Raw genomic sequence first — 13,780 nt, 5'->3', positions numbered from 1 at the left:
GCGTCCAACCACCCTTCTCTTGGCGATCATCGTCCTCCCTGTACCGTCCATCTTATCAATGCAAGACTAAACATATATCTTTATTCCTCTACTCCTTATTACTGTTAAGCTATGGAACCCTTAATTTTGCTTTCCCAAATGCTTAAGCTTAGAATTTCTATGCAGAATATAAGGATCTCGTTAACTATGCAACATTGATTTTTGGAAGGCCTTCTCCTTGTATTTGTAGTTGAAGATTTGCCTTTCTCTCAATGCTTCTGATTGGACACACACACACACACACACACTGATATTATTATTACTTCGAGCGAAAGAACTGCATCATTGTTTGTGAGATTACGTACTGCTATGAATGAAGTGATAGTACTCTGCTATGAATGAAGTGGTAGTAGAGTACGTAAGTTCGTGTATCTTTTTATCTTTCCTTACCGGTGGTCCCCAAGTTTCATTTTTTCCCGGAAAGCAATACACTGAAGCGACTCATCCATCATGAAATGTTCTCTCTACAAATATGCCAGAGCTGGGAAGTGTAATAGATAACAGTGATGAACATACAAAAATTAAAAAAATAACAGAAGAAATATGAACGCAGTATTACGCACAATGACTGTGAATAGTAAAATGACCGTATCCATTTTTGTAGTTTTCTTTCTTTTCACCTTTCCTTTTATTTATGACGGCCGGTAAACCAGACATTTATGTTCAGTCATCAGGTCCTGGAACTGGCTCTTACGTAATCTTCAGGCGATCAAAAAACTCCATTGGCGGTGTTATTACTTGATCCCACTTCATCAGAGCATTGCACGTCCCCGCCCTTGTCTTGTTGCAAACCTTTAGCCTTTACCTTCCACAGAGCTTTTGTCCATTCCTTACCTGAGCTGGATGGGAGTTTTTGTTGCCTCGTGGGTTTGCTGCCGGCCAATCTCGGTGCAGTCGTTCGAAGCGGGCAGCATCGTGGTTATTTTTAACAAGACTCGCAAAACGCCTACAAAATGGAATAAGATTTTCACTTTATTACATAATACTACCATGAAGAACCACAAGACCACAAGTGTTAATTAACGAGACCAATCTTACTCAGATGACAACCTTTACCGCCAAACCTTTCCCCAAGCTGAGCCCTGCCATATCACTTTCAGTGCCATGCTTTCTGAGAGAGAGAGAGAGAGAGAGAGGAGAGAGAGAGAGAGAGAGAGAGAGAGAGAGAGAGAGAGAGAGAGAGAGAGAGAGAGAGAGAGAGAGAGAGAGAGAGAGAGAGAGAGAGAGAGAGAGAGAGAGAGAGAGAGAGAGAGACTGACTGTGTGTATGTGTGTGTGTGTGTGTGTAGCGCACGCTAGGTACAGATCAATAACAAACACAATAATATATATATATATATATATATATATATATATATATATATATATATATATATATATATATATATATATATATATATATATATATATATATATATATATATATATATATCATATAAGTGATGAAGAGCAAAACATAAATCCAGGATGCAGAGCATAATGCGCAAACAACACAATGAACAAACATTACCATACGATAAAATATCGCAACAAACTTTGCTACAAACAAACGCATTCTGAAAAACGTTACGTAAATCGTCAATTTTAATTCAGCTAGACAGTAATGACTTCAGACTCGTATAAAATTCTATTGCTGTATAAATAAAAATAAATGAACGGCAACGTGTTCTCTTTTGTCGTCATATTCATAAAAAAATACAAAGAAATCCTGATCACTTTAAATAGTTTGAAAAATAAGTACATGCTTAAGAAATAATTGATACATGAATATGCATGTAATTACTGGGACATAAAATTACGGCCACGCTTGACTGACAACCCATCTGATTAATCCAACGCTGACGCTGGCACTTGTCAAATATTTATGTATGAAATTATTAGTATCATATTCCTGAAATGTCATGGAAGGCTACACTTTCCACCACCACTGCCCGTCAAACACACACAAATGAACACACACACACACACACACACACACACACACACACACACACACATACACACACACACACACACACACACACACACACACACACGCTGACCTTGCTTCACCTAGCGTCCCACACACGGACACACGCTACGCACAACCAGGTGCCTCACCACGTCACACACCACTCTGCTTCACGCCACGCTGTCTTCCTGTAACACACACACACACACACACACACACACACACACACACACACACACACACACACACACACACACACACATTATTTACATTTTTGTTGCTTTAACAGATACAAAGATGGACAGACAGACAGACAGACAGACACTTATACAGAGAGACAGATGGATAAATAGATATAAAGTGATAAACAGATAGACTGACAGACAAACGTGCAGATATAAAGATAGATAGATAAGTAGAATGATAGGTACTTGTTTTATTATCTACAAAATGCAACTTGGGAAGGCATGAGATTACCAGAATGATGGACCACATTATTGCTGTATGAGTCATTATGAGATGAGCGCCATGCAATACAACACAACCGTAACGAGGAATGTAGTCGTGAATTTATCATCAAATGTGAAAAATTAGATCCACTTACACGTACTCTCTCTCTCTCTCTCTCTCTCTCTCTCTCTCTCTCTCTCTCTCTCTCTCTCTCTCTCTCAAGCCTTCTGGAAATCAGCAGTGTGCCGTTTTGCAATTTTGTGGCAAGTATTTTTTACCTTTTCTCGCATATTTTCGTTTTTCTTGTATGTTTTTTTTTTCGGTTGATTCAACATCCCCCAGTCTTTTTTTTCTGCCACGTGCACAGTTTTCTAATTTTTTCTTGCGTTTTATTTTTGGCTACGGTATATACGTGAGAGAGAGAGAGAGAGAGAGAGAGAGAGAGAGAGAGAGAGAGAGAGAGAGAGAGAGAGAGAGAGAGAGAGAGAGAGAGAGAGAGAGAGAGAGAGAGAGAGAGAGAGAGAGAGACTCGTGATAGATGCTAGGATAAACAGACAAAGAAAAAAGGGATAAAAACTGAGCCAAAAAAAAAAATTACACTGAAAGATAAACACTCCCAACACTAGTTTAATTACACCGCCTAAAAATGCAACACAGAAAAAAAAGTTTCGTTATCCAAGGCCGCCATCGCTCACCTGTATGGGAAAGCAACAATGCAACGCGTAGGTAAGTAACAACACCTCCATAATACCAACAGCATTACGACTTCACTAACTACCGCCGTGGGTCGTTAGCACGGACACGTGAGAGTTGGGCCGTCAACAAGGGTCAAGGTGTGAGCGCTCGTACCTTTGTGTCGTTGTTCATAGGAACGCAAGACCCAAGTTTCGTCTGTAGCGTTGTAGTATTTTGAAGGTCGTGTTATGGACGTCAGCAAGAGAGGTGAATGGAGTAGCGGTAAGGGTCGAGAAAGAGAGGAGAGAGAGGAGAGAGGAGAGAGGGAGGGAGGTAGGAGGAAGGGAGGGTGGGTGATGATGTAAAACAAGAAAGTGTAGAGGGAAGAAACGAATAGAAAGAGAGGGAGGTAAAAGTAAGAAATGGGTGACAGAATGTGGAGGAAGGAAACATTTATTGTGAGAGAGAGAGAGAGAGAGAGAGAGAGAGAGAGAGAGAGAGAGAGAGAGAGAGAGAGAGAGAGAGAGAGAGAGAGAGAGAGAGAGAGAGAGAGAGAGAGAGAGAGAGAGAGATAGGGGGAAGTGGATTAAATGAAAGGGCAAGAGAACATGAAGGGACAAGACAGCATGAGGGAACGGGACTTCACCAACGGGCGAGACAGCATGGAGAGGAGAGGAGAGGAGAGGAGTTTTTGGGAAGCTCCCATTGCATTACTGCGTCCAGTGAATGACAAGTAAGCTCCGAATAACCCAGGAAGATAGTGAGTGATTTGAGTATCTCAGCCAACCTTTTCTGCACGAAAACAAAAATATAATCTGAAAAACAAACTGAAATAGGTAATAAATGCTGAAACTTGCGGCTATTGTCAATAATGATTTTCTCTTTCTTTACTAACTACCAATTGATCCTTAACGTCAAGACAGAAATACAAGACTTCAGTAAAATGACTGTAATGACGGAAAGTATTATTACTCGTCCTGATCATTATACAGTTCAGGTCATCACGTATAGTAATGTAATGACGGTGTAAAAAGAGTAGCGGCGTCTCTCAGTCTGTGTTCCCAGGCAGAGGAGGCCGAATTCCTTGACGGGGAGCACACTGCTTCACGCCACAAAAAAGTAATCCCAGTATTGCGATCGACAGGTTTAAAGGTTCACATTCCCGCGAGAGAACACAAGGTTACCTCCTGCAATACAGCTTTTCTGATTTATAGATTTACTGTATTTATTCTTTCTTTACGCTTTTAGTAAATTTCGCAACGTCAACGTGGATCACTCAGAATTATTCGAATTCTTGAAGCAGCGAATATTGAAAAATGTGAATGTGAAACTGAAAGGATGGAACTCTCTCTCTCTCTCTCTCTCTCTCTCTCTCTCTCTCTCTCTCTCTCTCTCTCTCTCTCTCTGAAAAAAAAGGCATAAACAGGACACGTTTTCATCCCTTCCTATGGTTTCCTTCTCAGTAAAAATCCACAAACTTGAAACGTAAAGTGCTCCCTGTAAATTTTCAAGATACTTATCGTCTTCTTTTTCCTCCTTTCCCTTCCTGCCTCCTCCCTTGATATATAGCAGTCGCATGCATTCAGATGTCTTCTTTGCGCTGTCTTGGAGAAGTCTCCGTGTTTTTTTTTTTTTTTTCTTCTTCATATATTCCTCGTTTCATCTCATCCAGCCAGACTCACGTAGTCGGATGCAGCCTCTCATCTTTCTCGTCTCCTCATCTCAGGTAGGCTCTCAGGTGGAGGGTGGGGGATGGTGGTGAATGGAGGAGGAGGAGGAGGAAGAGGAGGAGGAGGAGGAGGAGGATACAAGTGGTGGGAATGTTTACCAAGCTGGAGGAAGAAGTGGCACAGGTAATTATTATCCGCTGTAAAACGAATATCTAAAAAGGATCCCGAAAGAGAGAGAGAGAGGAAAAAAAAACGGGAAAAATCATATGTACTTCCGAATCTCAAATACTGTTGTCCTTTCATTATTACTGATACATTTTAATAATTCTTTTTCCCCCTTTCACCTGTACTTTTTTTTTTTTTTTTTTTTACCTCTAACAATGCAATTTAACCTCGTCTCCTTTCGCTGCATTGTTCTCCTTTATATTATTGACTTCTATCTATTTTTTTTTTATTATCGACTGAAAAAAGGTGTGGTATTTTGTAAGATTTCATTATTCCTAAGTAAATAATTAGCTAAGTAAACAGTGGCAGCGTTGTATTTCTCCAGAGATTGAGAGTTTGGGTTAGAATACAGCAGGCAGTGAGTTAAGTATAATTTTTTCCTTTCTTTATCATTTCCGTTTACTTCGTTTCTCTCTCTCTCTCTCTCTCTCTCTCTCTCTCTCTCTCTCTCTCTCTCTCTCTCTCTCTCTCTCTTCTTTTCTCCCTCCATCACGTTCGTTATACCGATTCTCCCTCCTCCCTCACCCAGTCCTCCCACACACGTCTACCTCCGCTTGTCTTCATGTTTCCTCCCACTGTCCTTCGCCCCCCCCCATTCTCTCTCTCTCTCTCTCTCTCTCTCTCTCTCTCTCTCTCTCTCTCTCTCTCTCTCTCTCTCTCTCTCTCTCTCTCCCCCATCCGATCCACCAAAATATAAAAAAAAAAGTGGATGTCATCGCAACTCGTGTTTCGTTCTTGACTGTGACAGAGAGAGAGAGAGAGAGAGAGAGAGAGAGAGAGAGAGAGAGAGAGAGAGAGAGAGAGAGAGAGAGAGAGAGAGAGAGAGAGAGAGAGAGAGAGAGAGAGAGAGAGAGAGAGAGAGAGAGAGATCAAAGGCAACATGTTATGAATAAGAAACAAACATATCAAAAGGAATGTGACCGGATTATTTATTTATTCATGTATTTATTTATTATGTGAATATTTTAGTTCTTCTATTGTGTATTGTCACTGTTTTTTTGTTGTTGTTGTTTTTGTTGTTGTTTTTGTTGTTGTGGTTGTTGTTGTTGTGGTTGATTTTGTGGTTGTTGTTGTGGTTGTTGTTGTTGATGTTGTTGTGGTTGTTGTTGTTGATTTTGTGGTTGTTGTTGTGGTTGTTGTTGCTGATGTTGTGGTTGTTGTTGTGGTTGTTGCTGTTGTTGTTCTTGTGATTGTTGTGGTTGTTGTTCTGGATGTTGTGGTTGTTGTTGTTGTTGTTGTTGTTGTTATGGTCGTGGTGGTGGTGGTGGTGGTGGTGGTTGTTGTAGTTAGTGTTGTGCATCAGACAACATAACATTACAATTACTACTACTACTACTACTACTACTACTACTAGTAATGTTACTACTATTACTACTACTACTACTACAACCACCACCACCACCATCACAACAACAACAACAACAACAACAACAACATTGGTATTATACAAATGTACACAGATACTCAACTTTTTATCCAGGATGCGGAACAGCGCACGTCACTCTGACACACACACACACACACACACACACACACACACACACATCCCCTGCTCTCCAAGGCACGATTGGACATACACCTTTACACATCAAGGGCTTGCTTTCTATTATATGATGAGAAGGCGTGGCATGGAGGAGGACTCGTGATCTCCGGAAGGGAAGATCTGTTTATACCGGGTAAGCGAAGAGATTATTAACGTAACGTCACGTAGGGCTGGGTAGGTGACGCGAATGTTGAAAGGTTTTTCCATTATGTATATACTGCACATTCCCAGGTAGGTATCTGTTTGTTCCTTTATACAAGTCGATCTCTTCAAGCCTCCTATCACGGACACACAAATACAAAATGACGGTTAGCGAAGAAAAAACAATTATTTATATCAAATAGGGATTAAATTTAGTATCCGGATAGGATTCTCCTGGTGCCTTTTGTAGATCGTGTTTCAGTTCACTGTTATTTTTTCTATTATTTTCTTTGAATATCACACAGGAAGGAGTGGAAAAAACTCACAATTCAAGCAACTCGTGCCAGGTTTTGAATCAGGAAATAAATAAACGATTAGTTCCGCCTTGCCCACAGGCCCTTGAGGGTGGCGCCACAACTCAAGGGGCTCACGGCGAGGGCAGCAGCAGGAGGGAGGCGGGTGGCGGCGGTGGGTGGGGTGGTGGTGGTGGTGGTGGTGGTGGTGTGAGAGGGGTGGCAAGTGATTCTTTCTTTTGCTGGTGTTGTTTTACTGCTTTATTCACGACATCTGATGCGTGCTGCTCTCTCGTTGTCTGCTATGATATCTCTGAGGGTTTTATAGCAGTGGTGAGGCGACGGTGGCGAGGACGGAGGTGGTGATGGTGGGAGTGATAGTGGTGGTGGTGGTGATAGTAGTGGTGATGGAGGAGGTGGTGATGGAGGCAGCGGCGTTGGTGGTGATGGTAGAAGTGGCGGGGGATGCTGTGAAGTTAGAAGTAAGAAATACTGCATATAACATTCTTGCAGAGTCAAGTGGGCGAGTATTGATACATGGAGGAGGCAGACGAGGGGAAGGAAGAGGAGGAGGAGGAGGAGGAGGAGGAGAAGGAAGAATACAAAGGGAAAGCAAATAACCACAACAGTGCTGGTTCTAACGATGCTGTTTGTGGGAACTAGTGAAGGTGCGTTATTCAGTCTACAAATAAGGAAGTAGGGAGCAACGCAAAAGCTGATGTGAAAACCCTTGTTGGAAAATGATAGAAAAAGTAGAGGGGAAGAAAGAAAACGAGAGAGAGAAAAGAGGAAAAAAATGTAAGAGGAGAAAACGAGGAAGAAAACAAGGACAATGAAATGGCTATATAGAGAGGACGAAAAAAAACGTCCTTCGCAAAATTAAATCTCTCTCTCTCTCTCTCCTCTCTCTCTCTCTCTCTCTCGTCTCTCCTCTCTCTCTCTCTCGTCTCTCTCTCTCTCGTCTCTCTCTCTCTCTCTTCTCTCTCTCACATACACACACACTATAACTCTTGTGTAAGTTATAACAGAAGTGATCCAGGAACGAAGAAGGAAGAGGTGACATGAAAAGACTTACAACACAACAAAGAGAAGAAAAGCCAAAGGAAAGGTAAGGGAGCGGCAGACAGTGGGCGAGGAGAAAACCACCACCAAAACATTTATGAGCGTGTTCCGGCAGTGACAGGCAAATACAACATTCCCAGAATGCACTTTTCCAATCGGGGCAACACTCCCCTTTCCCAACCCAGTCCACTTCTCTTCTTCCTCCATCTCTCCCCCCTCCTCCTCCTCACCGTTCAACACATCACTCTCACGCCACGGAATATCATTATTGTTATGTAACTTTATTCATTCTCCCCTTCTCCATCCCTAAAACACTTCCCTTTCCCGTCTCCATTGCATCCGTCCCTCTCAGGCGCTCTCCTTTCACTACCACCATCAGGGAAGGAACCAGTCATCCCCAGGGGAGGTTAATGAAGGATGGACTCAGTTTACCGAAGCTGCCTCAACAAAGGGACCCATTAATTTGTTGCTCTCGTATGTATACCTTCGTCAGAGACCTTTTGTTGACACCCGATGCCCGAGGGGACGAACCGTTTCTCCGCCACACTCCCTTACCTCTCGTCCTCTTGTTAGGGAAGGGCGAGAGGAGGCAAGAAGAGAGACATGGACAGGTGAATAGCAGGGCAATGGCCGGGCTTAGTTATGGTCTGAATGCCAGCAATTTTGATTGGAATCGTTTTATCAATTATGTGTTTGTATGTGTGTATGTTTGTGGGTAGAGGATCATGTGGATGCGTGCATGGTATACATCTTTTACAATTCAGTTTCAATGCACATTAATATTTACATTCATAATTGAAAAAAAAATGTAATACTGAACTGGTAGTTATCTTTCCAGTTGTAGTGAATGCACACAGTGCAGAGTGTATCTGAAAGGATTTACTATCTGCACTTTGGTGATAACTGTACACCAATTGCACCATATTTAATAACATTGTTCACGCCAGAATAGACAATTTCATTTCATCGGGTGTATAACAAAACCACATCTACATATTATTTTCTCCACTTTCAAAAATATTATCACTACAGGTCGCGATGGTGATGACGGTGGTGGTGGTGGTGGTTGTGGCGGTAGTGGTGGTGGTGGTGGTGGTGGTGGTGATAGTGTGTGGTGGTAATGGTGGCGGAGACATGGTGTCTGGAGGACTGACTGATTGACTGACTGCTTGACTGGTCGCATCCAGGCGCCGCAGCAACAGTGCATGAAGCAGACACTCCCGTAGACTTTTCATCAAGCCTTCGTCTGGCATGTCCCGCCCAGACTGACCACCTGCACGCACACTCACTAAAAACTCCATGCAACTCGGAGCCAAGTGAGACTGTGAGCCTCTAAAGTACTTGTAAGCAGATCTCAAGTAGTTCCGCAGCACTGCACTGGCCCTAAACTTTCTTCACTTGGCATCAAACTAAGTCCAACTTGTAATCAGTTGGCGCAGTTCGTGGACGGGAGGCCTGATCAATACCCGGGTGGTGAGGTGGTGAGGTGGTCTCTTTCGCGACGAAGGCTCTTGTTCCGATGTTCTCATGAAGGTTTCTGTAGTCAGGCATCTAATTTGCTGTGGGAGTCCATTCCGGGACTTAATGAACATCACATCTTCGGAACAACCTTCCACTACTTCGGCGCTCACACTGCTCAGCGGGTCACTTGGTATTCCAAACGGAACTTACTCTTACGGCGAGACTTTTCCTCAGTGTTATCTCTCGGTTCTCGCATTAACTTCCGATGACGAGAAGTTTGAATCAAGGACGTGTAGCGCATAATTATCGAGTATTATATTACTAAAACATTTCTAAATATAAATGTTGAAGGTGTAAAATTGTCCAATGGTCTGGATCATGATAGTAGTATGGTGTGTCTGAATTGTACCAAAAAAACGGAATGAAGGCGTCTTCCTTATGACAGATATTCTTTATGATAGATATATTTAATAAGCTGCCGGAAAATTGCTATTATATTATGATACAGATTGTCACAAACAAGATAAAATTAAATACTTATGATATGCGAGAGTGTGTGCATATATATATATATATATATATATATATATATATATATATATATATATATATATATATATATATATATATATATATATATATATATATATATATAATACATATACACAAACACTCAAACACACACACACACACACACACACACACACACACGAAACAAAGGAATCTCTTGTTCACTGCTGTCTATGCTTATCACACATCAAATTTCTATAAAACACAAAGTATTATTTAACTTCATTAACCAAAAAGTACTAATGTATTTCATACTTTTTTTCATGATGGCGAGATAATTATTCCGTGTGTCATATTTGTTATATATATATAATTGAAATGTTTAAACTAACTCATTTTAAGTGACATGATTAATTACTCACTGCGACGCAGCATTAGATGTAATCACATGCTGGCAGAAGGCTTATAAAGAACTGTACTTAATGAGAAAAGTGGAAAAATTGTTACTTAAATGTAAATGAAAAATTAAATACAATTGCGGTTTTGGTAGCGCAGCAGCAGCATCAATAGTCGTAGTAGTAGTAGTAGTAGTAGTAGTAGTAGTAGTACTTAGTAGAAGTAGCACGTAGTAGTAGTAGTAGTAGTAGTAGTAGTAGTAGTAGTAGCAGCAGTAACAGAAGCAGTAACAGTAGCAGTAGCAGTAGCAACAACAGTAGTAGTAGTAGTAGTAGTAGCAGTAGCAACAACAGTAGTAGTAGTAGTAGTAGTAGTAGTAGTAGTAGTAATAGTAGTAGTAGTCCCAACAGCAGCAAAATAAGAACCATAACATAAGCGAAAAAAATAAAAAAAGACATAACAATTACATTCGGTCAGCTGCACCGCCACACCGTCCCTCGATCCCTGTCATAAAGCTTCACCACACGCACACACAACAAACAATGACGGTTCCTGTGGTGCCTTGAGGACGACACAAGGCGGGTTCCGGACGCGGCTCCCCAGCACTGTAACGTGACTCCAGTATGACGGCCTCACCGCCGCCACCGTCGCCACAATAGCTGACGGGTCGGATATCGGGTAGCAGCTGCCACCACCCGCACGCTGCAGCTTAATGCGGGGGAGGAAGCACGATGGTCTGGCCTGGCAGGAGGGACTAAGGGAAGGACTAAGGGATCCGGCGGGACATTATTACAATACAATCATTCCCTCGTCGGCATCCCAAGTTTTTGGGACACAGCAGGAGGTGGTGGAGGGAATGTGAGGATCCATTAGAACATTTATCAGAATACAATCACACCCCGCTTCGCCTGCCTGAGTTCCAACAGACTTGGGCACACACTCTCCTCCTCTCTCCTGTGTTAGGATAAGTACTTCCCGCATCCCAGTGTGTCGAGGTTATTAAATCGCCCCTCTGAGCTGCCGGACGTGCTGGGAAATTTATGGCAACGCGGCAAACTTTGTATAAACATATTCCGTGCACGCCGGACACGCTCAGACTCAAACTATGCAAGCCACAACACCTGAGAGCAGCGGAGGTTGGCAGGGGAAGTGAGGCAAGAGGTAGGCATGGTAGATCATAAAAGGGGAAAAAGGCAGAGTGACAGTGGCTGTAAGGTAAGAGGAAGGCCGAGTATATAGGCTGGCAACAAAGTGAAAGGAGGGGAAGGAAGGAGACGGCATAAGTCACCCGGGGGAGTAGGGCCAGTTGATAAAGCAATGGGGAGGAGGAAGAGAGGGAGAGGAAAGGGAGGCGGCTAGACGGGGGATGTGGGGGTCGGTGGGCCTGCAGGGAAAGAATGGGACACTCACCAGGTAAAACGGGGGAAGGAAAGGAGGAAGGGATGAAAGGTCGGAGGGGGTGGCTGGGGTTGCAGGGGCAGGGCCAGGGAGGGCGGTGAGTGGAGCTGAATCGTGTAAATATCCGTGCCCTTGATTTAGGCTCTTGTAGCCATTGAGACGGTTAATGACCCGCGGAGTCCTATTCGCTCGGTAATGAGGAGAGGAGGGAGAAGAATGGCCGCCGCCTCCTTTACTACCTCTTTTGTCTCAGGCCACGTGAGGTCAAGTCGACAAGGTATACATGCCCTATCAGTGTATATACACATAACATGGACTTATTCACTACCTGTATGACCTTAGCTGGCAATCCACTAAGCTGCAACGTCATAGAAATTCGTGCACTTAAATGCAGGATAAAGGAGAGAGAGAGGAAAGAGAGGAAAGAAAGTGAGAGAGAGGAAAAAACGGGAGGCATTGGCAGAGAGCACTTACTACATACTTAATGCTCCGCTGCGCTTTTCTTTCCTTACATTCGAGGTTTAGGGGAAGGTAAACTAAAACGGAGCAATTTCAACAGTGACCTCTCTTGTGTTGAGTTACGTAAGATAACCGACACGTGCTGGGCACCTGAACTCTCACAGAGCTGCCAGCAGAGTCTACCTGCCGCTGTTTTCATTTACCTGGCAGCGCAGAGAGCCTATTGTCTGTAAATGTTTCCAGTTAGTCTTTGTTTACCTTGGCCAGGCGTGTACCCTTGTCCTGTGTGTATCACGGTGTTACTGCTACGCTGCTTCCTAATAATTTTTTTCTGTTCTCATTAATTTACCCCCGGACATGGGTGCTTTACACGAGGCTTAGCTGCAAAAAATTAATTTTCTTTCCGTAGTGTGTGTGTGTGTGTGTGTGTGTGTGTGTGAGTGTGTGTGTGTGTGTGTGTGTGTGTGTGTGTGTGTGTGTGTGTGTGTGTGTGTGTGTGTGTGTGTGTGTGTGTGAGAGAGAGAGAGAGAGAGAGAGAGAGAGAGAGAGAGAGAGAGAGAGAGAGAGAGAGAGAGAGAGAGAGAGAGAGAGAGAGAGAGAGAGAGAGAGAGAGAGAGAGAGAGAGGAAAAGAAGAAGTAGTAAAAAAAAAAAAGCTTCAGTAAAGTCGCGCACCGCAGCTCCCCTCACCTCCACCCATCTCTTACCTTTCTTAATCTCCAACTTCATCCTCTTAATTATAAACAAACGCCATTATGCTGAGCCAACACGCCACCCACTTAAATGAATGCTCAATATTGCTTGCTTGCTTACTTGCTCGCTCGCTTGCTTGGTTATCCTGCTTGCTGCCACGCGTAAACGGCGGCTGGCAAAGTTTTCAGCTCCTTCACGTATTTTTTCCCCCCTCAGTGTTTTGAATCGTGAAGGCAAAGTTTTCCTGCCTGATTATACAGCTTACTCATTTTCTTCTCTTCCCTTCTCCTTATTCCTTGCTATATTTTCTCTTGCGTTCTTCTTTCTTTCCTCTTTTTTTTCTCTCTCTCTCCCGTTATTAAGTCAGTTTTTATCTTGTCATATCTTTTTTTTTTACGTCTTCTTTCCTTATTTCTCTGCATATTTCTGGTTCATTGCATTCTTTTTCCTCGACCCCTCCTTCTTTCCATATTTCCCATCATATTTCTGATTCCGTGCATTTCTTCTATTGTTCGTTCTCCCTTCCTTCCATATTTCTCATCATATATCTGGATTTTCGCATTTTCTCTTTCCCTGACCTTTCTTTCCCTCCATATTTTCTCAGCATATTTCTGGTTCCTTGCATTTCTTGTATACTTGACCGCCCCCTTCCTCTTTCTTTCCTTTCTTCCTTCCTTCCTCCGTTTTTCCTTCGGAATTTTTGTATTTGTTCCCCGGATCTTTTACTTTAAGTATATCCAGGTTTAGGACCTTGAACCTTCTTTATTCCGCTCAATATACTTTTGTCTTTCTTTACTCGCTTCTCCTCCTCCTCCTC

This window comes from Scylla paramamosain, chromosome 4 (assembly GCF_035594125.1).
Source record: "Scylla paramamosain isolate STU-SP2022 chromosome 4, ASM3559412v1, whole genome shotgun sequence".
In the NCBI taxonomy this organism is placed as follows: domain Eukaryota; kingdom Metazoa; phylum Arthropoda; class Malacostraca; order Decapoda; family Portunidae; genus Scylla; species Scylla paramamosain.
This window is presented reverse-complemented; position numbering follows the sequence as displayed.